Genomic DNA, 27,305 nt, shown 5'->3' with positions numbered 1-27,305 from the left:
GGGCCAGCCTTGTCATCCTGGTCGAAGGAATTCGACTAGGATCCACGACCTGGAATTCGACCAGGATCCTAGTCGAATTTTCGACCTGGATCTAGGACCTGGAATTCGACCAGGATCCTATTCGAAAATTCGACCTGGATCGAGGTCGAAAATTCGATCTGGATCGAGGTCGAAAATTCCACCCCTTTTTTTTTTTTTTTAGCTTCTTGTCATGCCTATCGACTAGGATTCTAGTCGATATTTCGACCTGAATCCTGTTCGAAAATTCCTTGATTTTCTTGTTTCCTGGTCGAAGGATTTCGACTAGGATCCACGACCTGGAATTCGACCAGGATCCTAGTCGAACTTCGACTTGGGTTTTTAATCCCCATTTTTTGAAAGATGCTTGGTTTATTCGACCTCATTCCTGGTCGAAGCTTCGACCTCAATTCAGTCCCGTTATTCCAGCTATTTTCGGGTGTCTGCTCGAAAGATTTCGGGCAGGATTCACGACCTGGAATTCGACCTGGATTCTGGTCTTTTTTACCCGTTATTTTTGGGTGTCTGCTCGAAAGATTTCGGGCAGGATTCACGACCTGGATTTCGACCTGGATTCTGGTCTTTTTTACCCGTTATTTTCGGGTGTCTGCTCGAAAGATTTCGGGCAGGATTCACGACCTGGATTTCGACCTGGTTCCTGGTCTTTCATTAGCCTTCTTTATTTAACATTAATTTAGGGTATTGTATTTTCCAAATCCTAATTGGATTTGGGCCTGGCCTTTTTGTTGGGCCCTATAAAATTTTACTGAGCTTCTATTATTGGGCTTTTCAAATCTCATTGGGCCTCTTTTATTGGGCCTTTTCAAATCTCATTGGGCCTGCTTTATTGGGCTTTATCAAATATTGTTGGGCCTCTTTATTGGGCTTTGTTAAATATTACTGGGCCTCTTTATTGGGCTTTGTCAAATATTACTGGGCCTTCTCATTGGGCTTTATCAAATATTGCTGGGCTTAACACACCCTGTTTAGAATGCCCTAGAATTCCTAGGTATATTCTGGAATGTTCTTTTTTTTTCTGGGCCTCTTCTTATGGGCCTTTGTTCTTAATGGGCTTTTCGTCCCTTCAACTTCTTTTTCCTCCTATATAAAGGAATGAGGAAAGGCTATTACTCCTCACTTTCTCATTTCTTAGTTTTCTTCTTTATCCTCCTGCTAAGATTCTCAGAGCAATAACAGCAAGTCGGAGCTCAAAGCCTTTTTCAGGAGTGCTTCTTTGGGTAAGATTCTTCCCTTTGCTTTTCGTTTCTATTTTTCCATTGTGTGCCATTTTAAGATAGCCTATTTACGTGCCTCATACTTTTTTCAGATGGCTGACAAAAGAATGACTCGTTTGGCCAAGATGAACGTGGCTAGAAAGTCCAATGATTTTCCTATTCGATCGAGGTATACTTCCTTAATCGACATGATCAACACTCGAGGGGACGAGTATCCGTCTGATGCGCATCTGGACGCGCACGATCATATCAGTGCTTTACGGGATCCCAAGGAGCTGGAAAAGTTGAGCAGCTGCTTCAAAATTAGAGAGCCTTTTAAGCTGGTTCTTGCGGGTCCGGCCGACAGGGCCTGTCAGTGGAAGAAGGACGCGCTATGCGTCTATAGGGATACTTTGAGGGCAGGTATTAGACTCCCTTTTCATCCATTCATTCCTTTGCTACTGGCTGATGTGGGCATCAGCCCTTGCCAACTTCCCCCTAATTCCTGGAGGTTGATTATGTGCTATCTGTCGCAATGTGCCAAGCACAACGTCCCCACATCTGTTGCTGTCTTCAGGAAGATTTTTCAGTTCAAAAACAGCCCTGATAAAAGTCCGGGTTAGGTTTCTATCAACCAGCGCCCCACTATCCCCCATATCGTGAATGGGAAGTCCATCCCTGATAACAACTTGGGGTGGAAGAAAGATTTTTTGTTTGTTATTTGGGAAGGTGGAGATTGGGGCTCCCTGTTTCGATCATCCTTTGGGCTGGCCGTAGACGGGAGCCCGAATGACATAACTTTGTCTGAGGAGGAGGCTAGAGGTTTCAACCTCCTTACACAAGACAACGGCACTTCCCATTGTTGGGACCTTATCCGGGAGACCGTCCTGGTAGAACGCGGCCTTTCGCCCGTTAATAAGAAAAGTAAGTTCCCTTTCTTATCTCCTTTATTTCCTGCACTTTTATTTCATTGATTTTCAACTGACTTTGTTTGTTGCAGTGGCTGAGAAGATTGAGGAGGCTACCAAGCCGAAGGACCTGGAGACAACCAGGATGAAGAGGGCCGGGAAGATCTTTAAGGACCCTCGACTGGGTGACCGCTTCCCGGAGTTCCTTCTTCAGGCGACGGAGCCAGATGAGGAAGGCCCCAGCCAAGTTCTGCGCACCAAGCAGAGGCCAGGTGCCTATTTTCAACCTGCTTGGGGGATCCGGGGCAAAGACTCAATTGTGGGCAGCACGGCCCTGTCCAAGGAATGGTCTAAGCATTCCATTTCCCCGGTGGATTATCAAGATTTTGTCCTTCAACAGGACTTGGAGGGGAATGAGCTGTTTGGAGCCCAAGCTCTGGCGACGGTACGTACTTTACTTATGCTTTTTACAATTCTCTTTTCTTTCTTTTCTAAACCTTTGCTGTTTTCTCTTGCAGGCTAACGCCCATTTTCAAGGGGCAATTCACCAAGCCAAGGCTTGGAAGGTTGGCCTGGAAGATGCCAACAAGAAGTTAGAGGAGGCCAATCAAAAAATTGAGGCCCTTGAAGCTCAATTGGCCTCTTCCACCTCTGACCTGGAGACGGCCCGGGCCGAAAATGTCATCTTGAAGGCGCAGAAGGAGAAAGCCTTTGATGGCTGGATGGACACTCAAGAATTCAAAGACTTGATGGTGGAGCATGACGCCCTTCTTCATCCTGTTAGCTATAAGGAAGGCTGGGACGCTGCTGTGGAGGCCATCCAGGATGAGTTTCCCGAGGTCCTTGAGCAGTCGCCCTTTCCTTGCCCAGTGCGGGTTCCAGAGCTTGGAGGTGTTACTGAAAAGCTTGCTGGCATGATCAAAGATGGAGAGGAGGAAGATTCCTCCGAGGAGGAATTCGAGCCTGTCGCTAAGAAGGCCAGGGTGGAAGAATTTCCCAAAGCAGCGCCTCAACAGCCATCATCTCCTGCTGAGGGAACTTCTACAGGGACTTCGGAGGGGACGACCGAGACGTCCGAAGAAACGACTGAAACTTCCGAAGAGACTTCGGATAGTGGTTCTGAAGAATCTCAGCCTTCCAAGGCCTAGCTTTTTGTATGTCTTCTTTTTGAACTTTATTTATATCAGAACTTGTTACCCTTCGGGGTTATGTTTTATACGTTGCTTTTCTTGCCTTTTTATGTTTTATCTTTACAATCTTAATATGCATTTGAACCTTAAACATCCTTGGATTGAAATAATTTCAAGCTCTTTAATATGAAGTCTGGTTTTTCAAAACCTTACACAGCATGGGTTCGACCCTAATCAATAATAACTAAACATTGTAAATTCTACTAAAATTCTACGCAAGCAAAGCTTCCAGGTGCTTTTAAACCTATTTGTCACAATGACAAGTGAGAATCGTACTTAGCCTATCTTACACATAGTAAACCTTCAGGTTTTGTGCATGCCAGGTCCTCGGGACTTCAAAACCATCCATAGTTTCCAGCTTGTAGGTTCCTCTACCCTGAACGCTCTTGACTCTGTACGGCCCTTCCCAATTTGGGGCGAGCTTTCCTTTCTGTCCAACACCAGAAGCCTCTATTTTTCTCAAAACTAGATCACCTTGTTTAAAAAACCTCTCTTTAACCCTTAAGTTGTAATAGAATGAAGCTTTTTTCTGATATTCTACTATCTTTGCATGTGCTTTATCTCGCACTTCATCGATTAAATCCAGGGCTAACTTCTGCCCTTCTTCATTTTCTTTTTCATCAAAAGCCTGAATCCTTGGAGAGGAATGTGATATCTCTACGGGAACTACTGCTTCTACCCCATATGCCAACATGAAAGGAGTTGCATCTGTCGTGACTCTACAGGTAGTCCTATAGGCCCATAATATGGGAAGTATCTCATCCACCCAATTATTTCTTGACTTTTCGATCCTCTTCTTTAGTCCATCCAGGATTATCCGATTTGCTACCTCCGCTTGCCCATTGGCTTGCGGGTGAGCCACAAAAGTGAACCGTAACTCAATTTCATTTTCTTCGCAATACTTCTTGAATTCCTCGTTGTTGAATTGTGTTCCATTGTCAGTGATGAGGATACGGGGAATTCCATATCGGCACATAATGTTTTCCCACAGGAATTGTGCAACCTGCTTAGTTGTGATTTTGGCCAAAGGTTTGGCTTCGATCCACTTGGTGAAATAATCAATGGCTACAATCAGAAACTTCCTTTGTGCTGTGGCCATAGGAAAAGGCCCTAGAATATCCATCCCCCACATAGCAAAGGGAATAGGTGAGTTGATAGAGGTCAGCATCTCGGGGGGTTGTCTGGCAACTGGTGCATGCTTCTGACAGCGATCACACTTCTTTACATATTCTTTGGCATCAGCCATGATTTCTGGCCAATAAAAGCCTAAACGGGTTATCTTATGAGCCAAGGCCCTGCCCCCCAAGTGTTGCCCACAAATACCTCCATGCACTTCCTCAAGAGCTAAGCGTGCCTCATCGGGCCTGAGACACCTCAAGTAAGGAACCACGAAAGATCTTTTATATAGAATCCCATCTATCAAAGAGTACCTTAGTGCTCGAACAGTTAACTTCCGTGCCTCAATTGCATCGCTTGGCAACCAACCGGTCTGAATGTGAGCCTTGATGGGATCAATCCATGACGTCCCCAAGCCTACGGGAGCCACAAGCTTTACATCTATGCTTCGTGTCTTCAAAACACGGAAGTACACACTTTCTGAACTTTCTTCAATCTCAGATGAAGCAAACTTTGATAGCGCATCTGCTTTAGCATTTTCTTCCCTTGGAATGTGTTCAACATGGCATTCATTAAATTGGGTCATCACAGCCCTTACTAGGCGAACATACTTAGCCATCGTATCATCCCTTGCCTCAAATTCTCCCTTTACCTGGGATATGATCAGCTTCGAGTCTCCACGGACCTTTAAGTTTTTGACTCTAAGTGTCCCAGCTAGACCAAGGCCAGCAATCAGGGCTTCATACTCTGCCTCATTGTTTGTGGTTGGGAAGTCTAGCTTCATGGCATACTCAATTAAGAATCCATCAGGGCTTTGCAAGACCAACCCTGCTCCACTGGAATTTGTTTTTGATGCTCCATCAAAATAGAGAACCCAATATTCTTTCTCCTTGTCCCCATTGTCGACTCCCTTGTCTTGAGGTATGGTATCTTCCTGCCCCCCGACTTCTTGGTTGGGTATGGTACATTCCACCAGGAAGTCAGCTAGTGCCTGGGCTTTTATGGCCGTACGTGGCTTATACTTGAGATCGAACTCTCCCAACTCTATTGCCCACTTAATCAGTCTCCCACTTGCCTTGGGACTGTGAATGATATTTCTCAGTGGCTGATTTGTTAGCACTTCAATTTGGTGAGCTTGAAAATAAGGATGCAGCTTTCTTGAAGCCATTACCAAGGCTAAAGCGAATTTCTCAATGGCTGAATAATTCAACTCAGCACCATGCAAAATTTTGCTGACATAGTATACGGGTTTCTGGACTTTCAGTTCCTCCTTAACCAACACGGCGCTCAAGGCGCTCTCTGAAACAGCCAAGTACAAGAATAAAACTTCATTCAGAACTGGCTTGGCCAACAACGGGGCCTGGCCCATATACTTCTTTAACTCTTCAAATGCCTTCTGATTTTCCTCACTCCATACAAAGTCTTTGATGTTCTTCAGTGACTTGAAAAATGATAAGCACTTGTCTCCTGACTTGGAGATGAATCGTCCTAACGCAGCAACCCTTCCTGTGAGCTTCTGAACATCCTTGACAGTTTTGGGGGGTTCCATGTCCAGGATTGCCTTTATTTTATCGGGATTTGCCTCAATTCCCCTATTCGAGACCATCAATCCCAAGAATTTTCCAGATCCTACTCCGAAAGCACACTTCGTCGGATTCAACATCATCTTGTGGTACCTCAGGACCTCAAAAGCTTCCCTTAAATGGGCTATATGATCAGTCTTTACTAGACTCTTGACTAACATGTCATCAACATAGACTTCCATAGTCTTACCAATAAGATCCTTAAAAATTCTATTCACCAACCTTTGATAGGTGGCTCCTGCATTCTTGAGACCAAACGCCATAACAAGATAACAATAAACACCAAAGTCAGTGATAAATGATACCTTTGGAATGTCATCCTTATGCATTTTGATCTGGTTGTATCCGCTAAACCCATCCATGAAACTCAGAATCTCATGTCCAGCGGTGGCATCAATCAAAGTATCAATTCTAGGCAGCGGAAAACAGTCTTTGGGGCATGCATCATTCAGATCGGTGAAGTCTATACACATCCTCCACTTTCCATTAGCCTTCTTCACCATTACAGGGTTTGCTAACCACTCCGGAAATTGAATCTCCTCAATGAATCCAGCCTCTAAGAGCTTTTCCACTTCCTGCTTTATAGCCTCTTGTCTTTCCGGGGCAAAATTTCTTTTCTTTTGTTTCACTGTCTTCCGGCTTGGATCTACATTTAGCTTGTGAGTAATTAACTCCGGGTCTATGCCTGGCATATCAGCTGCTGACCATGCAAACACATCACTATTTTCTTGCAAAAATTTCACTAACTTCCCTTTAAGGGGCTCCTCTAATGTGGCTCCAATGAAAGTCGTCCTCTCAGGATTCTCGGGGTATAAAGGAACCGAGACCAATTCTTCTGCTGGCCTTCCTCTATTCTCATCATTTTCTCGAACATCCATATCTTCAATAGGAAGAACCTGCCCCCCGACTCCATCTGCCCTCAAAGAGGCCACATAACAGCTTCTAGCCATTTTTTGATCTCCTCTCTCTTCTCCAATCCCGTTTCGGGTGGGAAACTTCATGACTGAATGGTAGGAAGAGGGGACTGCCTTGAAGGCATGTATCCCTGTTCTCCCCATGATAGCATTATAAGTTGAACTAGCCTTTACCACCACGAAATCCAGCATCTGCGTTGCTTGCCTTGGCTCCGTACCTATGGTAGTTGGCAATTTGATTATCCCTTCCACAGGACATTCTACTCCAGCAAATCCATATATCGGCATGTCGGTTGGTGTCAACTGGGAGTCGTTATATCCCATCCTTAGAAAGGTGTCGTGGAGCAAGATATCCACAGAAGCACCATTATCCACAAGGACCCTCTTAACCGGGCTATTTCCTATTATTGGTGTTATGACCAGCGGGTCGTCATGGGGAAACTTCACACCCTCTAGGTCGGAATCATCAAAAGCCAATGTTACTTCTGTCCTGGCCCTCTTCGGGGCTTCTCCAACAATATGCATAACCTCTCTAGTATATGCCTTTCTGGAATTTTTGGACAATCCAGCAGCAGTTGGACCTCCAAAGATCGTGTTTATCACAGGCCCCCGAGGTCTCGGCCCTCCATAAATGGTGTTTATAACTGGTCCTCTAGGCTGGGGGTTTCGCCCCTGATCGTCTTGGTCCCTCCTACGATCTTCAAAGTTCTTCCTTCCATTATTATTTCTGTCCCCTGCATCTCCAGTATACTTGTTCAATCTTCCTTTTCGAATCAAAAACTCAATTTCATCTTTCAATTGCCTACACTCATCGGTGTCATGACCAACATCTTTGTGAAACCTGCAATACTTGCCCTTATCTAGCTTGGCGGGATCAGCCTTCAAGGGCTTAGGCCAGCGAATATCTCTGTCTTTCTCAATCTCCATCAAAATCTGACTTCTGGGAGCATTCAGCTTAGCGTATTCAGTGAACTTTTGCCCAGGTCCTCCCTTCTTGGGGGTTGAATCAGGGTTTTGTTCGGTTCTAGGATATTTGTCCTTAGCAATATACTCCAAATCAGTTTTTCGTTTCTTGCCTCCAGTGGGCTCATTACTTATTACGGTCTTCCTCATACTTTCTTCAACCTTGATATACTTCCCTGCCCTCTCTTGGAGCTGCAACATGCTCTCATGGGGTCGTTTGGCCAAAGACATCTTGAAAAACTCATCCCTAGTTCCTTGTTGCAGTGCTATCATGGCTACCTTATCATCAAGGTCTGGGACTTTTAAAGCCTCCTTTGTAAAACGATTCAGGTAATCTCTTAAGGATTCCTTAGCTCCCTGTACAAGACTCATAAGAGATGCTGAACTTTTCTCATGGACTCTTCCACTGACGAATTGCTTAATAAAAGCCTGACTTAATTCTTTGAATGATCCAATAGAATTTGGGGGTAGGCGACTGTACCATCTTTGAGCCATACCCGACAGGGTTTGAGGGAAGGCCCGACATTTTATAGCATCATTCACGGGTTGCAGCAGCAGTGCATTAGAGAATGTCCTAACATGATTAGCGGGGTCTCCCGTGCCATCATAGGCTTTGATAGTGGGCATCTTGAATTTCCTTGAGATATGGGCATTCATTATCTCTTCTGTGAAGGGTGGAGTTGGATCATCAGGATCTCCAAGGGGAAGGAGATTGCTTGGATCAGTTCTTGGGACAGCAACCCTTCTTCTTACCGGACCATCCAGGTCTATGATAGGAGGAGGATTTCTCCCCCTAGGAGGTATGTGGGGTCTGGTGGCTTGGTGAGCCTCCAAATCACGCCTCAGCCTTTGGATTTCAGCCTCATGAGCCCTGATTGTTTCATGCACTTCTTGGGGATTCGCCCCTGGGGTGCTTTGGGGGCGTTGCCTTCCATTGGCCATTGGCTCTTTTCCAGGACGCCTCCTTCTCGGGGCCACTTCATCATCCGAAGATTCGGAGTCTCTCTCAGTGTATGGACCAGAAAATTCCCGATCCTCAGGGATAGGATCCAAACCTCGTATATAGGGGGGCGACCGCCCTCGTGCTTCGCTTCGCCCAGCATATCCGCTTCCTCCAACCTCAGGGTGAAGGGGCATCCCATAAGGGGGGTTAGTAGTAACAATAGTTGAATATTCATACCCGACGGGTCGAGAATTTACAGGTATATGTATTTGTTGAACTTGAGGATTCGTACCTTGAATAGTCGGGGGAGTTGTCCCTTGTGGCTGAGGATGAGTTGCCCCTGTCTGGGCTTCCCCCTGAGTAGATGCATAAGTTGAATGGGGAGGAACCTCCACGGTTGATGAAATCACCTGGGTTGCCTCTAATGGTGTTCCTTCCTCTAGAGCTCCAATTGTTCTCCGTGTTCTCGCCATGGTTGTTGTTGTGTTTCCCACAGACGGCGCCAAATGTTATGGATAAAAAACCAAGGTTATTACTTGCTGTATTTAATACTAAGATTCGGGAGCTCAAGGCCTTTAATGGCTGCTCTCGTGTTTCGTGACTCAATCTGCCTTTACGAGATGCCTACGTATCTCTGTGAATTAGAGAATCAAGCCAAAAAATGTAGTTCTGATTGGTGGGGGTGAGACCCCTTATATAGATGTTGGGAGTCCTTGAATTGGACTTGGTATAGGAGACTTGGTGGGCAAGTCTCATAATTAGAATGGACTTTGGAGTCCTAGGTAGTAGGAAACTGATTCCTTATCTTTTTAGGTCCCCTTGAGGCTAATCTCCAAGGATTTATATCCTTATCGGGACTCTTTTCAACATCTGATTTGTCCCTTATTAATTAATTACAAAATTAATTAATAATCAGGGCTTTTGGGCCTTTTTTATTCCATCAGGCCTGATCTGGTCCATCAGGCTTAACCTTTCTGGTCTGAGTATCATATATCTTTTTATTGGGCCTAGCAGCCCACAGATTGTACAATTAATGCAGTATTTAATTATACAATCATAATTTATTTATCCCTATCAACTGCGGAACGTTTCCTAACCGCTTGCGAATTGGAAGCTTGGTCTTGTTCATCTTTTCTATCTGTTGTTGTGTGATGAAAGAAGAAAGCAAGGGTGAGCAGCAAGTCCACCAAAATAATATGTATAATGATTTACAATATGTGAGCCTTCTCATAGTACTCATGAAAGTCTTGGTCAAAAGAAATGAACCAAGTTTGATATCTTAATGCGATGAAGTCGCAAAATATTCAGTATATATACATATATACTTTTCAACATCTTGGAAGTCCTCTTCCATGCATACTATACACAAAGTTCCAGTTTATAACTGTATAAAAATATCGTTGCAAGGTGATCTCATATATCTAACCTTGTCTCAACGTTTTTCTGAAAGTCTTTGTCATTCATAAGACAACCATTAACTAGATATAAGTTTAAAAGGTGAAGTTACTAGATACTCCAATATACTTATATCTTTTCCAAATGCTACTTGAACTACCACCGTTCAAGTTATAATTAGTTCAAAAGTTCATCACATAGATGAGACTACAAGACCAGATTTGAATAGATTAAATCTTTTAAAATATCATCAAAATAAAATGAAGTTACGAGATACTTCATTTGATGCAAACATCATTTTGAAAACTTGACCCTGCCAACACTCAACAATCGCCCAACCGTAGCCTTTCTATCGAAGTGCTTTGGGTAGTGTTGCAGAAATATCCAAATGGATGATGAACTCATTACGGGAGTTTGCCGCACCAGGAAGACCACTTACGATGATCAGTCGTAGTAGATGAGACTACAAGACAAGATTTGAATAGATTAAATCTTTGAAGTATTATTGAAGGAAATGAAGTTATGATATACTTCATTAAGTTCTGATATATATATATCCACATATACATCTTCTTTATACATTTCCTGAAAACCTCTGTCGTGTAAAGTATGAACAGAGTTGGTAACATCCAATAAATTTTTGGAAGGAAAAAGAATTGTGGCATAAACCCGATATCTTGCTGATCAGGAAAAGATGCCAATAAGTAACCTTTTCTACTAGTAGATGGACAAATTCCCCACTGGTCATCACCCTGGTCGTAATAGGACCTTATGATGGACTGCCACTCAGCCACTTATGCATTTGATGGACTCCCACTGAGCCACTTACACTATCATGGACGCCCACTGAGCCCATGTTGCTTATGCCGACTCGATAGATGGACTTACTTCCCGAACGTTGGGTAAGTAATCAATTCATTTACCAAAACTGCAACCTTGTTGCGAATATAAAATACACCATAGAGCCGGATCCCTTAGGTTTTGAGCGAGTATTTAAATCCCCTTTAAAAGGAAGATCTTAAATATAAAAAATGAGTTTTAGGATCCGCTCTAACTTTTAAAAATCATTTTGAAGACTCGAAAACACTTTAAAGAGTGTTTGGAGTAATGCTGATTTAATAAAATAAATCAGTCCCAATATATTTAGAAAATATCTGAATATTATTATTTAAATAATATTCCCATAAAGAATAATTGAGGTAGAAGTTGGAAAACTTATACTTGAAATGAATAGTAAATAATCAAAGATATCCTTATACGAAAGTAATATCTTTATTTGAATAATCAAAAGTAAGTTTGATTATCGAACATTATTCTTTAATAAAATAAAGAATATTATTAAATAATAAGCGGAGTCATAATACCTCGAATGAATATTATAAATAATATTCATTAAATAAAATAAAGGAGTCATACATCCTCAAATGAATATCCAATTAATAATCATTAAATAATATAAACTGAGTCATAGGTCCTCGAATGAATATTCGAAATAATATTCAATTAATACAATAAAAGGAGTCATAAGTCCTCGGATGAATATTCGAAATAATATTCAATAAATAAAATAAAGTTAAAGTTATCGAATAAACCTTATTCGATTAATAGTTTTGAAAACTATAACCATATATATATAAAATATATATATATTATACTCGGGAACATCGACTCCCGGTTTAGAAATATGTTCACCTTTTGATCCCCTATACTAAGGGTAAACTCAAATACCGCTTATCTCTAGCATAGGTATTATGCAACTATAAGCATTTGAACCAACAGATATATAAATCAAGAATATGAAACAGGCATGCATATATACCATATCACATGCTACAATATATCGCAAGAATTTGCTAATAACCAATATGCATTTATCGCAAGATCATGCATATACACATATACATCACAACAACAGTATAACGGGTAGAAAACTTGCCTGAGTGCTCCCAGATAGACTTAAGCTTAGAGTGGGTCCGATAACCTATGAACAACAACATAAGTCGGAATTAGACCCCGGTCGCTTAAGAAACTAGACTTTAACCATTTAGAGTCCTAATGTTCGCTTTCGCGCTTAACGATTTACTTAAGTCGCTCGAGTACCCTCGGCTCCACCATTTTTAATAAATTACCATTAAGGGTTTGAAGGCGATTCTTTCGCGAGTACCTTACCAACTGCCTAATCCACTTTACATAATTGTTTCTTACCCCAATTAGTCATTTAGGGTCCTTAACCAAGGTGTCAAAGTAAGGCGAGGGGTAATGTTTCGTTCGCGAAATGTCGTTACTTAAAACGGCCGTTTCTCCTAAACCGTACATCGGAATCAAAAGAACCACATATCAAAACGAAGCTCGTAACATGAAATATCTAAACATGGCAATGGTCAAAACCTAGCAGGGAGTTCTCGGGTCCTAATGTTATGAACAAAAGCAGTCTAAAGTAAATCGGACATTACGACGGCTATGTTTACGCGATTTCCCAACTTTATACCATTCCAAATCCACCATAATTCAACCCCAATTCACAACCCAATCAAAACTCCATCCAAACTACATCATAACAGCCCCAACACTTAACATTAACAATTTATACTTATTCCCCACATGAACTAAAAGCTTTACTTAAGTTCTTTAACTAATTATCAAGATTTACAACTCCAAAAACACCACAAAACCAACAAATCTCTACAAACTCAACCAAACTTTAAACAAACAAGCATCATGCTTCACATATACTATATCAATCATATTCATTCCTAATTACTCAAAACTAAAGCTAGGGTTTGGAGTTTATACCTTCCTTGGAGAGTGGAGAATCAAGAGAATGGCTTGGAATCACCCTTAAAGTCCTTATCCAAGCTTAAACTAAACAAAACTTCAAGAACAAAAATTTTAGTTCTTGAAAAACACTATTCACCATCTTCTTCCATGATTTATTGGAAGAGATTGTGAAGGAATTAGAAGCTTAAACTTATAGGACATCCATATCTATGTACAAGGAACCTTAGATAATTACCTCACTAATTAACAAGCCTTGGATCTTGAATTTTGGAAATTTCTTCTTTGAAAAAGAAGAAAAGCCGAGAGCAAGCTTGGAAGAAAGAGAGATTTTTGTGTTTTTTGCTTTGATTTGTTTTTTGGTTGGTTGTTTTTGTTTAGATTTTGGTTAATTACCTTAATAACCTTGAACTTTGTGTGGTTATCATTCATCCACACCTCCTTCCCTCCTATGTCATGCTTGCATCACCTTATTGTGTCATCATCTCTTACTTGCCCTCTTCTCATTGGTTGGATGACCTCATCATCCCTAACCTCCTTGATTAACTCCTAATTGTTTGCCTAATGACCGCTGATCTGTTATACGGTTCGCTTAACTTTCGTTCTCGTTTCTCGTTTGAGGGATCATACCCGGGATCTTATTACTTGGGTTTCCTTAACCTTTCTCAATACATTCTAATCCTTTTATGATCCTCTCTTATAATCCTTTTATTTAAATCCTTTTTATCCTGTTACCTTATACTCAATTCTTTCCGTATCTAGTGGATTTCCGGGAAAAATCAAAGTGTTCGGAATTGGATTTTGACGATCTTTACATACACTTATATACCATATAGAGTACGAATAAAATCTCAGAATATCAATAACAGAGCCCCTACATAGTGTGGCATGAAAAGTTTTCTTATTCAGCATAATCTGGAAAATCACTATTCATAAGGGTTTCAAAAATTTCCAAAAATTGGGGTTATTACATTTGGCATGATACGTAGTTGAATTTTCGCATAATATAGCGATGTTGTACGATATAGTATATATCGTGAAATGTTTATTCTGCTTAAAGCGTGACATATTATATAAGACCGAGAGTCGGTCGGGATTTAAGATAAAACCCAGGAATTATTCTGGAGGTATTATAGGACGGTTATAAATCTATAGTAGTACGGTTTAAAAGGGACTCATCGTCCACTTACGAAACATTAAAACACCTTGAACTTTTATTAAAACGATTTCCCAACGATCATATTCCCTCAACTATATTCTATTGTTCGAATAATAAATATTATATACTTATTCCTTTATTATAGGAGTAGTATACTCCAACGTTGATTTATTTCAAACCCGATTAATCATTATAGATTATTAATTATGTAGACACAAACTAGTTGAGGAATATTATTTTAAATAAATATTTTAGAGAGTAAACTCGTTCGAGGTTTGAGTATTATCACTTATCATTTAATTATTTATTAAAGGGTTATTATTGATTTCAAAATCATAGATCCTGATGTAAAACATACTTTCTGATTCACAATATCATTCAAATAATTTCAGATCATCGGTGAATATTATCCCGACTTATTAATATTTGAATATAGTTTCATGGAGAAACTTTTCCCCCTTATTGATTATCTGTTGACAATGGTCAACTCACATCCTTAGTACTTCCTCCAAAACTTTCGGAAGTACATATATATATATACAGTAAAGCTATCAACAAGCAAAATGCTTGGAGGAACTTCGATGTGGTTCGAGTTCTCGAGATATGATAAGATTTCCTAAAGGACAAGGGAAGGGTAGGATCCAAGTACTTCGTGTATTGGATAGACTACTGGTTCCGTAGGAGACGGTACAATATGTACCTATGGATCTACGAAGTGTGTACTTGAGAGGGATGGACACAGAAAAGGCTCGAATGCGGCCAGGGTGATAACCGATAAAAAGGAAAATCGTCCTTCTACTAGTAGAAAAGGTTACTTTTATCGCAGTACGACTGATCATCGTATGCGGTGGCTCCAGTGAATGTCCAAATTCTTCCAATTGGAATTGAGATGCAATACCGTAACCCAAGCCTAGGTGCTGGGATTACTATTAAGGTATTCGCAGGATATTAAAATCCTTTAGAGAATTGTTTTCGTGAGAAGGTGTGTAACACCAAGGAAAACTATTTTCGAATAAAACATAAATATCATATATGATGTTATCATACAGTCATTTCCATACTGTACATTGTTATGCTGGGCATTGTAGCTCACACTTTTTTTCTTAAATTGACACAACACAATAGTGAATCAAGATGCCTGTCATGAGAACCACAACCAGGAAACGGGTAGGAAATGGCCAGCTGTTCCATAGATTGTTTGGTGCTGTACCTCAGGTAGTCAGAATAAGTTGGATTAGTTTTCAGTAATTTATAGTTCCGCTTATTTATAAGTATGATTTATGTAAGGTAAGAAACAAGAAAGGTATATTTGGCCAGCAGACTAACCTTACCTAAAGGTCACTCCCCGGTAAGACTAATGATATTTGGGTTGTAATAAAATTACTCTAGTTATGATGGTTCGTTTCCAAGACAATAAACTATAAGTTTGTGTGTGATAAGTGTGGGGTCGTGAAGCGTGAGTATTTACATATTGTTGTATGAGTTGTGTGAGTTTAGATGGCGTAGCTTCCGAGACTCCCGACCCCAGGTTTTGGGGCGCCACACATAACCTGGGAAATACTTTTCCAATACAACTTAGTAAACCTAGCCCATGGAACAGGGCCTTCTCCTTCTAACGCTCTGATTGACTCCCCGCTGTTGCAGCTGCTGAACCTGTTGGATTAACTGCAACTGTTGTTGCTGCTGCTGGCGTGATAAATCTAGAATTTCATTTATAGTTGGACCCTCCGCAAAACTACTACTATTTCCTTTAGACTGGGTAACTCTCTTAGGTGGCATCTTCTTGGGATATATAAATGAGTTTATTCAAAATATAACAAAATATTTGACAGAAGGTATCACCGTTTAAACGGTGCAACTATATCAGGAAAATGCTGCCCAATTATAGTACCCACGTCTTTCATCTTGGGGTCCAATTACAAAAGAAATCTAGTTTAACAGCACTAGAAATCATAGCAACAATGACAGTAGCAGAATCAATAATAGTTCAGAAAACTAAAATACAAGAAACTAAACACCGTTGTACGACTCTTCTATGTAACAGCAACTGACTAACTCCCCGTCACTACTCAATTACCACACCCACTTTAATATACTACAAGACTTGGCTGGCTACATTAACCATTGATTACATTGAACAAACCAATAGATCAAGTCAATTTAAGAAAAATTGGGCTCTTCTAGGCACCAAAGTCCAAATTTCAACCAATTATTCTTCTAGTTATAATTTCTTATCACCCACAAGCGATTCATCAACCATTGATTTACTTTTCCTGAAGCTATCACTCCATCATCAGATTCTAAACTCTCGCGGTTACTATTATTCTTAAATGATATCTTGATATAGGACTCTCGTTCTTCTCGATAGTCGCTCTTACTTGCTTTCAATAACGAGGACCATCTAATCGCAAAAATTCATTACCATAAAAATCCAATAAAATTTCTGGCTCGAGGGAATCGAATAAGAAGAAATAGTGAGGAAGATGTGGGTATGACTGGGAGCAACCATACAAGTACATAAGATGGCCAGTCTTAGTATCATACGGTCACAACATATAACTCGGTGGCATCCCACCAAACCCTTTTGTCACATAGACAAATGGTCAATTCACATGCATTGTTTTCCCCAATCAACCGAAAAGTCACCGAGGAAAGAAACAATATTCACATAAGAAATTCACAAATAGAAAAGAAAGAATCTGATTTGTAAGGAGATCAACAGAACACTAAGTAGCTTACCTCTGGTTCACAACTTTCTCACACGAAATATAAACAACTTATGGAATAAGAAACAATTACTCTGGAGATAAAATACAATTCAAGGAAGAAATAAAAGAGTTCAAAGATATCACCTCCCATTCTAATCCACATTCATTACCAAACTTAGTCATCATAACAGCCCTGGCTATTATCATACTATCCAAACTCACTAAGGTCACACAATCGGTCCACTAACATTCCTTGCATAGGAAATGCGATATTTAGGAATAACGTTAGTGTCTCTTTACTGACACAACAAGGGCCCGCTCAATGCCGAATCCTCATAATCAGACTCGTTTTCTCGAGGGAAAAACTTGAAATCTCTATCGAACGCTACTAATAATACATATGCGAAGGATATGTACTCTAGGTTAGGGTAGTTCCATCCAATCCTCAATAGAAGTCAGGGTTACGTCTCCGAAACCCTTGATTGAACTCCTAGATTCGCTCCTCTGATTGAGTTGCCGACTCACATATATATATATATGCTCCTAACCTAAATCAGGGACGCAAACCTGTAGCTCTGATACCAACTGCGACAACCTCAACCCCGGGGTCAGGAGTTGACGTCACCAACAACCATAATACTAATCATAAAATGTCCAAAAAATTAATAATACACAATTACGACCCCCTTTCCAAGATCTTTTCCAGGTTTAAGTATGATTTAGGTTACACTTAATACAAAACCAACTTATACTAATATTCTGAATAACACTATCTTAATACAGCAACTCAACAGACCATCTTTTGGTCCACTCAACTACCTCAGAGGAGCCTGACGCAAAAGGAACTGGAACTCTTTCCTAACTATCGCAGAAAAATCTACTAGGCATCTGCAACACATATATAAAACATTCTGCAAGGGTGAGCAATCAATTGCTCAGCAGTAACACTATATGAATAACAAGTAAAACAGTTTATGATAAAGCAGTGATAGGAACAGAATTCATAGCTCGTTAGAAAACAAGTAAATATTCATAACTGGATATTAAAACTAGCATGCTTCCAACAAAACAAACATTCCGTTCATTACAGGAACCATATAATCATCTGTCCCGTTACGAGGACCATAAACCATTTGTTCCGTTACGGGAACCATTGAACCAAAGTCAGATATAAAAGTGGATAAATTCTAGGGATAGCTGATCAGTCTATCCCACCACAAATTGTTCCGGAACTCAGAGACTAGCTAGGTCTCTGTCATGCTGGACTAAGCGACCTACCAGTGCGCGCATCCGACTTAGCCTCTTACGCAACCATGCTGGGCCGTTACCTAATAACGGGCTTCTTACGCCACTAACCATCCAATATCTGATTCATTTTTATCCAGTGTCCAAAATCATTTATACCTATCTCTTTTTAAATGATCACAGCACACATTCTAAAAATCCCTTTTTAATTTTTATCACAATCTAGAAATAGGCATTTTCAGAAGTTACTTTTTCCCCAAAACATCAGTTAATAAAACATATTTAAATACTGGGAATACGTAACTTAAAACATTCTGTTCCAGTACGTAATTTAAATCAACAACTACTCATATATACTGAACTGTAAAGGATTAGTTCAGGGGTACTTACCTTGCAGAGCTTTACCGCTATTACTGATTGACCTTGGACTAACTTGGACACTCGGCTTTATCGCCTTACTATCAGACTATCCTGAATCCGACTTTAACGTTCAGGTCCTTCGCTTGGAACTTCGCTATGCTTGTCGACTGATCACTAGGTTATCTTTAGTTCGAATTCAATTCTTGAGTCCTTCGACTAGAACCTACATAGCCGAAATACCCTACGTTAGACGTCTAGGTATGCTTGACATATCCTCGCTAATAATGTACCCATCAAATCCCGACTCATAATTACACATATTATAATAACACACATAACAATAAGGGCTCACGCTCTCAGAAATTGGATCGGTGTTCATTTTCAGAAAATACGTATACTCGTCATTTTACGAAATTATGGTTACTGGATTTTGACAGAACATTCACCACAACATACAATCAGATTTCAATTAAAAAATATATATATATACTCATTTATACTCGCTCGACGTTCCGAAAATTACAGGGTCTGTCCCGAATTTCCGAATTTAATTTTCAAAAATTCGGGCAACACCTCCTCTGTTTATCGGCCTACCCGTCGAACAACTCGACATTAAATCAATCACAACAATTACCACAATCCAACCCAATCAACAACCACCGCCATTCAATTTCATAAATCCCAACCACAATCCAACCCAACTAATTATTATTATCCGATTATTTACATCTCGACAATAATTTATGAACTACATTAATATTTTAAAATTTTTAGGACTCAGATAAACATCATCACCGTCCACCGTCGGCTCGCCAAGGCTCATCGCCGACGGCGGCAAAACTCGCGGGTACCCGTTACATCGAGTTTCCAACGTGAATTTCGTCGAATAATATTTTCGAAATAATCCGAAAATAAAATAAAAATTCAAGAAATCATAACAGCAATCATTGAACCAAGTTAAAATCACCACACTAGTTTCGAATTACTGGCAATTAAAAAAACCAGACCACAGATACACACATACGACTGGAAAACATAACAGTAGATAGCCACAACAGTGAAACACACGCGCACAATGAAAACACTTGCACACGGGTCGCCACGCCGGAGGAAGCCGGCGGCAATCGGACAGGGGAGTCACAGGCAGCAGGAAACAGAGAACACGGCAACCACACACGATCCAATCGTGTGTACACCTATACATACAAAATACATACGCACACACACATGGCCGGAAAATGGCCGGAAGAAACAACGGGAAACAACACAGCGGTGCACTCACCGAAACAAGAACAGAGCAGAAGGGGAAAGAGAGAAGAAAGGAAGAGGAATATAGATGGTGAGGAGAGAGAGACTGTAGAGAGAGATTGTTTGATTAATTTCTTTTTTTTAACAAAATAAAACAGGCATCAGTTCATAAGATCAGGACACGTTGCTAAAAATTGGTGAATCATACTGAAATTGTTTGACACGTGTCCCTTTTTATGACGGAAACTAAATTTCGGCTCGCGATTATATAGTTAACGATACCAACATACGCATAAAATATGTCAGAAAACTCCAAAACAATTTTTAAAATATCACAAATAATTCAAAGTTATTAAAAATAAATTTTTCATAATTTTTAAAGTATTTTTAAAACGCAACTCGTACCCGCATTTGCTAATTAACGAACCGAGCTGCACTTAAAACAAATTCAAAAAATTATGAGAATAGTTTTAAAATGTTATAAATATCCCGAAATTTATAAAAACATAAATTTCATAATTTTAAAATAATTTCTGAAATGCAATTTATACCCGCTTTTATCAATTAAACGAATCGACGCGCGGGTGAAACTAACTCCGAAAATTCCCAAAATAATTTTAAAATTTTCGGAATATTCCAAACTTAAATAAATATGAATTTTATAATTTTTGAAGAATTCTAGAATAAAATATGGATTTTATAAATAATTGCACTCAGAAAATTATACAGGGCTAAATAATTAATGAAATATTAATTTCTAAATTTTATAAAATCCCAAAAATAAATTTTGAGATTATAAAGTCATGAAAACAATTTTAGAGACAATTCACATATTTACACAAATAATCTTGTATTAAATCTACTTTTAAAAGTAAAAATAATTCAATACAAGTCCATAATTAATTACGAGGACACCCAATACGTCAAAGATCACACATACATAATAATAAAACAACACATAGCTGACATAAAATATACACATATTTTTCTTATTTAATAATTCCATAATTATGTATTTAAATAATACAGAATTACACGGGTCGTTATATCTGATTAGCTCTAACCATCTTCTCTGACGCATGTTGAGCTCTTTCTGCGTGAATATGTACTTGAGGCTCTTATGGTCTATGTAAATCTCGCACTTCTCTCCATACAAGTAGTGCCTCCAAATTTTTAAGGCAAAAACTATTGCCGTGAGCTCAAGGTCATGAGTAGGATATATAATCTCGTATTCCTTCAGTTGTCTCGACGCATACGCAATCACCTTACCATGTTGCATAAGCACACACCCTAATCTTTTGTGCGACACATCACTATATATCACAAAATCTCCTTTTCCGTCTGGCAATGCCAACACCGGGGCCTTTATCAACCTTTTCTTCAATTCTTGAAAGCTGTTCTCGCATTTTTCTGTCCATTCAAACTTCTCTGTCTTACGAGTAAGTCGTGTTAAAGGGGCTGCGATCTTCGCAAAATCCTGTACAAATATACGATAGTAGCCGGCCAATCCTACGAAACTCCTTACCTCTGTGGGTGTGGTTGGCCTTTCCCAATTTGAGATCGCCTCTATCTTGGAGGGGTTGACCAATACTCATTCCTTATTGATCACAGATCCTAAAAACTATACTTCATTCCGCCATAATTCACACTTTGAGAATTTGGCAAACAACTGTTCTTCTCTGAGTATTCCTAGAGTTATCCTCAAATGCTCTGCATGTTCTGCCTTGGTCCTTGAGTCGATTAAAATATCATCAATAAAAACTATCGCACACTTGTCCAAATACTTCTTGAATACTCTATTCATTAAATCCATGAAAGTCGCTGGGGCGTTGGTTAATCCAAAGGACATTACCAAGAACCCATAGTGCCCATACCAGGTTCGGAACGCAATCTTTGAAATATTTTCGGGTTTAATCTTTAGTTGGTGATATCCAGTTCTTAGGTCAATCTTGGAAAAGTAGACATCATTTTTTAGCTGGTCGAACAGATCGTCTATTCTGGGTAACGGGTACCTGTTCTTTATGGTTAGCTTGTTCAACTCTCGGTAGTTGATGCACAGCCTCATGCTCCCATCTTTCATGTTAATAAATAATATTGGTGCTTCCCACGGAGACATACTGGGTCTTATCATACCCTTATCCAAAAGTTCTTGTAATTGGGTAGCCAGTTCCTTCATTTCTAATGGGGCTAACCGGTATGGTGCCTTTGAAACTGGCGCCGTCCCTGGGGCCAATTCAATAGCAAATTCAATCGGTGGTAGTCCCGGAAGGTCTTGTGGGAATACATCTTCAAATTCATTGACTACTGGAATATCTTGCAAGTTGGGCACCTCCTTCCGCGTATCCACCATATAGGCTAGGTAAGCCTCATTTCCTTTTCGTAGCATCTTATTAGCCTGGGCCATGGTTAAAAATTTCTGTGTCTGGCTCTTCCCTCTAAATATGACTCCTTTCTTCCCTGGGATATTCAACTTAACTTTCTTCCCCTTACAGTCTATCTGAGCATCATTGCTAGATAGCCAGTCCATTCCCAAAATTACATCAAATTCCCCTAATTTAAAATGAATCAGATCAACACTAAAAGATTGTTCCCCTATGCCTAACTCATAGACGAAGTGAATCTGTTTAACAGGAATAACTTCATGGTTGGCTATTTCTACTTGTAAAGGTTCCATCAAGGGTTCAGCCTTAAGTCTTAATTTATGTGCAAAGTCCCTCGATATAAAAGATTTAGTTGCTCCCAAATCAAATAAAACATTTGTACTGACTGAATTTAGAGAAAGGGTACCTGCTATCACATCTAAGTCTTTCATAGCATCTTGAACTATCATGTTGAAAGTCCTCGCAGTAGGTGGCTTATTGGAGGCAGCCCTGCTTGCTCCTGAAGCTGCTGGTTTGTTCATTGGGCATTCCCTCTTCCAATAACCCGGGCGTCAACACTGATGACAAGTGGTGGTTGGAATGACGGTGGGGGTTGACGAAGGGCACTTAGTTAAATAGTGACCCTCTCGACCAAACTTAAAGCAGGTTACTGACTTTCCTTTACAATCCCCAGAGTGCATCCTTCCAAAAGTGTTACATGCTGGTAATGGGGATCGAGGCTGGTTGGAATAGGACATTCCTGACTTCTAGCCGCTCGGGCTCACATTCACACTTACGGGCCGCTTAAACCCAGTACTCCTTCCCGGCAGGGACACTGTTCCTCGATTAAATCTAGTTGGAAGGCTCCCTCCTACGGAACCTCCGCCCATGCTCATACTTTTCCTCTTTATTCCTTTCTTCTCTCTTTCCTTCTATATCTGTTCACTTCCAGCTTCCGTAATTGTTGCCTTTTGCACCAGAGTGGCATAATATGTAAGCTCAAGGATTGCCACCCTATTCTGAATCCATGGTTTCAGTCCCTGCTGAAACCTCCTAGCTTTCTTTTCCTCGGTGCTCAAAAACTCCGGCACAAACCTTGATAACTCATTAAATTTTGCTTCATACTCTGCTACAGATAAGTTATTCTGCTTTAGCTCCAAGAACTTGAGCTCCATCTGGTTCTCCATAAACCTCGGGAAATATTTCCCCAAACATAATTGGCTGAACCTCTCCCAGGTTATGATAACATCCGTCTCCATATTTTTCTTGGCCTCCCACCAGTAGTTGGCCTCTCCCTTCAGAAGGTAGGTAGCAAATACAGTCTTCTTACCTCATCGGTACTCAGAATCTCAAAGGATTTCTCCATTTCCTTTAGCCATGCCCTTGCCTCAACTGGGTCGGCTGCTTCGTGGAACTCAGGGGGCTTAAGGGACTTGAAAGCCCTGAAAGAGTTTTCCATAACATTGTTATTTCCTTGAGGGGTGGGTTGGGTTGACTTTCCAAGTTTTGCCTTAGTAGTTGCATAAACTGCCCCATGGGATCCATGCCTGGGTTTGGTACTGGTTGCTCAACCTCAGCTTCTCCTTCTTCAGCCTCCATCTCAAATTCTTTAACATCAAATGTTTCCTCCTCCTCTTCATACTGGGAGTCATCCTGTTCAACATAATCCTCATCTTCCTCTTCACTGTGTTCTCGGTTTCTACCATCCTAGTTATGGCTTCCCTGGTCCTCAAATCCAGGGTTTGCCCTAGTTACAATCCTTCTTAGCGGCATGATACTGATAAATTTTGGAAAATTCAACGTTAGGTCACAATCATACATAAGATTGTGCCTTACACAGTTTCCATAATGGGGAGAACGTATCTCACAATCTTATTATATTATGACAGTTCTAATCACAAGAAGTGCAGTAATAATAAAGATAAAAACAGTGATCTCGTTACTAAAGAACTGAACTGAAAGGAAACAAATATATATATAATGTGAGAAATACATAGTTCGATCTGGTCAAAAGTACAACAGTGCTACAGTCATCTGCCCAAAAGTGAAATACACGAGTCTATCTATCTAGTTAGATAAAGGGATACTATATACAAGTCAACTATCCCGGAAAACTGGCTCTTACTATGGCCTCAACTAACTAGACGACTAGACTACCACATCACTAGTCCTGAATCAATCACCGGAGCGGGTTAACTCCCACACCCTCTCCATCACATGACAGAAAGTGTAATCAGCCTGCCTCCTGGATATCCTGCCATGTCTGTCTCCCTGAAGTGATCAGAATCTCGCACAGGCCATAAGCTCTATCCCAGTCAGCTCTCTCCTCAGAGATCGGGTATGGTAGCTCTAGCCTCATGAGCTCGTGCACGCCTACCAGCTCTCTCTACATCTAACTCTCTCCTGACCACATCCAGTCGGGCCTCAACAACAGCCACTCGAGTCCTCAGAACATCCTGAACATAGCCGTGAGCTAACAAAGACTGCCTATGGGCAGGGTCGAGAGGTGGTGAATCCAGATCCGCTGGGGGTGCCTCCTCGGTCTGCCTGGGCTCGGGGGTATGGGTCTCAGAGCTGTCATCATAGGGGCTCCAAGATAGTGGTGGAGGGGTAGGAGCTCTGACCACAGGGAGTGAGGGTAGGGGGTACCAGTATTCTCCACGATAGCACCGACATGCTCCTCAGCTACTGGGACCTCATCCGGGTCCCCCGCATCTGAAATCACAATAACCTCTGTCTCTGACTCCTCTGAGGGGTCCTTCTCCTCCATCTCATCCTCCTCAGGCTCCTCCCGATCCTCGGCATCTAGTAGTGCCTCATCATTCTCACGCTCGAACATCTCTGGGTCCTCTATCTCATGCGCCTACACATTAAACGAGCTAAGTTATTATCATGATACTTATAAGAATTCCCATAAGGGTTTTAACTGTTAGCGCTACTTTAAGTAGTCCGACCATGAACTTGGCAAAAGTTCTGATTATCTTTGTGAGTTTATTATTATATCGTCGCATCATCTCTAAGGTTTATAACGCTTAGCTCTGATACCATTTCTGTAACACCCCCAGATCCGGGGTCGGGGATCCTGGTCGTCACGTTCTTTCTTTCCATAAATATCACTTAACTTAATTAAAAATAAATAACCTCATGCTGTGACCCCACACTAACACACACCACAACACGTTATAGTCTCAGAAATGAAATTAAAATAAGTACAAGTCCTTGAATCCACAAATTAAAAGTTATTACAACCCAAAATGATTACTTAATAAATTTACAGTTAATTGCCATTATCTGCCACAAGTTATAATTATACATAATTTATTCCCAAAAGTAGAATGCCCGGTCTACAGATAGATCTACCTCTGCAGCTATAGCAGCTATGATATCAACGGGAAGACGTGGGACGCTTCGCATGCTATTGCGCTGGGTCTGCTTGAGTCTGGCCATCTTTCCTAACTGTTATTGTGTGATGAAGAAATGTAGCAAGAGTGAGCATTACAGCTCGCAATATAATATATAGTTTAATCAATGATGCAAGTATCTAAATAGATAACTTACTGGAGACCTTTATCAAGTGTAAGATAATTACTTACGGAATATAAGCTAAAAGGGAGATGAAGTTACCAAATACTTCACTATACTTATATCATTTTATAAAACTACTTGAACTACCACTGCTCAAAGTATAATAAGTTTTCGAAGTTCGTCACATAGATGAGACTACAAGATAAGACTTGAATGGATTCAATCTTTGAAATATCAGTTAAGAGAATGAAGTTACGAGATACTTCATTAGTCCCGATATATATACCTATATATATATACATCTCATACACTCTTCTGCTATTAAAAGTATAAGCAGAGTTGTCATTCCTATGAATTTTGGAAAGAAGAAACTTTGGCATAAACCTGATATCTTGCTGATCAGGAAAACATACCAATTAAGTTACCTTTTCTACTAGTAGATGGATGAATCCCCCACTGGTCATCACCTTGACCATATTAGGACCTTATGCTGGACTGCCACTCAGCCACTTACGCATTGATGGACTCCCACTGAGCCACTTACACTTTCATGGACCCCCACTGAGCCCATGTTGCTTATGCCGACGCATTTCGATTGGGCTTACTTCCCGAATGTTGCGCAAGTAATCAAACTCTTTTATCAAGTTAACAACTTGGTTGCTCCAAAATACACCACGGAGCCGGATCCCTTAGGTTTTGAGTGAGTATTTAAATCCCCTTCGAAAGGAAGATCTTAAATCTGAAAATGAGTTTTGGGATCCGCTCTAACTTTTAAAATCATTTTGAAGACTCGAAAATATTTTTAAGAATGTTTAGAGTAATGATGATTTAATAAAATAAATCATTCTCGATATGTTAGAAAATATCTGAATATTATTATTTAAATAATATTCCAATAAGGATAATATTTATAAAAATAATTGAAGTAGAAGTTTTAAAACTCATACTTGAAATGAATAATAAATAACAAAAGACATACTTATACGAAAGTACGATCTTTATTTGAATAATCGAAAATAAGTTTGATCATTATTCAAAACTATCAAATATACCTTATCCAATTAGTAGTTATAGAAACTATATATATATATATATATATATTATACTCGGGAACATCGACTCCCAGTTTAGAAAAATGTTCACCTTCGGGTCTCCTATACTAAGGGTATACGCAACTATTGCTTATCTCTAGCATAGGTATTATGTAGTTTATAAGCATTTGAATTGATATTAGAATATCAAGATTACGAAACAGGCATGCATATATATCATATCAACATGCTTCAATATATCGCAAGATTTGCTAATAACAATCATGCACTTATCACAAGATAATGCATATACACATATCCATCAAAACAACAGTTATACGGGTAGAAAACTTTTCTGAGCGACTGGGGGTGGTAAAAGGGCTGGGCTGATTCTGGTAACCTATAAACAACATATAAGTTGGAATTAAACCGCGGTCGCTTAAGAAACTAGTCTTTAACCAATTAGACCCTAATGTTTGCTTTTGCGCTAAATGATTCACATGAGTCGCTCGAGTACCCCCGGCTCCACCATTTTTAATAAATTAACCATTACGAATTTTAAGGCGACGCTTTCGCGAATACTCTACCAACTGACCCTTTAACCTTAAATAATTGTTTCTTACTCCAAATATTCATTTAAGGACCTTAAC

At 40.1% G+C, this 27,305-nt stretch overlaps 1 pseudogene; it reads right to left on the bottom strand.

The window, feature by feature from the left end:
- The window catches only part of LOC141718997 (zinc protease PQQL-like), a 57,385-nt pseudogene extending 32,447 nt beyond the window's left edge, over nt 1–24,938 (bottom strand).
- Between the last annotated feature and the right edge of the window lie 2,367 nt (nt 24,939–27,305).

The sequence above is a fragment of the Apium graveolens genome, chromosome 4 (assembly GCF_009905375.1).
Source record: "Apium graveolens cultivar Ventura chromosome 4, ASM990537v1, whole genome shotgun sequence".
In the NCBI taxonomy this organism is placed as follows: Eukaryota; Viridiplantae; Streptophyta; class Magnoliopsida; order Apiales; family Apiaceae; genus Apium; species Apium graveolens.
The sequence above is the reverse complement of the archived record's forward strand: the minus strand, read 5'-3'. Positions and strand labels throughout refer to the sequence as shown.